Here is a 566-nt window from a genome sequence, read left to right on the forward strand (position 1 = left end):
GATAAAAACTGCAACGATTACCCCCCCCCCTTGAACAATAGAGAAAAGGAGGGGAAAAACCACGAGAGCGAGTGAGGGCTCTTCATTAGACCGCACTCCCTTCTGCCACTTCAATCTTTTCCCCTCGTCTACCCCTCAGATATGTAACATTCCGGATATATGAAAAATATCCTCTGATTCCCCCACCCTATCTTATATCGCGTCCCCTCTACATACTCGGGGTTTCATTAAAAAAGAAAAAAAAAATGTGGTGCACCCATATGATGCAAAACCTCTCTATATACCTTTTCTGTCGACTTTTTTTATTGACCTTTGCTACTGAACCTTCCAAAGAAAACTTTGTACTGTCCCTTTCTAATGACCATTTCTAAAGGCCTTTAATAAATCTTCTACTATTCTTCCCTAAATACCTTTAACCGACCCTTTTTCTGATTCTATGTACATACCTTTCGTGCACCCTTTTCATACTAAGCACCTTTACAAACACTGACCCTTTCCAAAGAACCCTTTTACTAATCGCTATAAACCTTTAGTGATTTTTTTACAAATGCTTCCTACTGACCCTT

This window comes from Penaeus monodon, chromosome 20 (assembly GCF_015228065.2).
Source record: "Penaeus monodon isolate SGIC_2016 chromosome 20, NSTDA_Pmon_1, whole genome shotgun sequence".
Lineage (NCBI taxonomy): Eukaryota > Metazoa > Arthropoda > Malacostraca > Decapoda > Penaeidae > Penaeus > Penaeus monodon.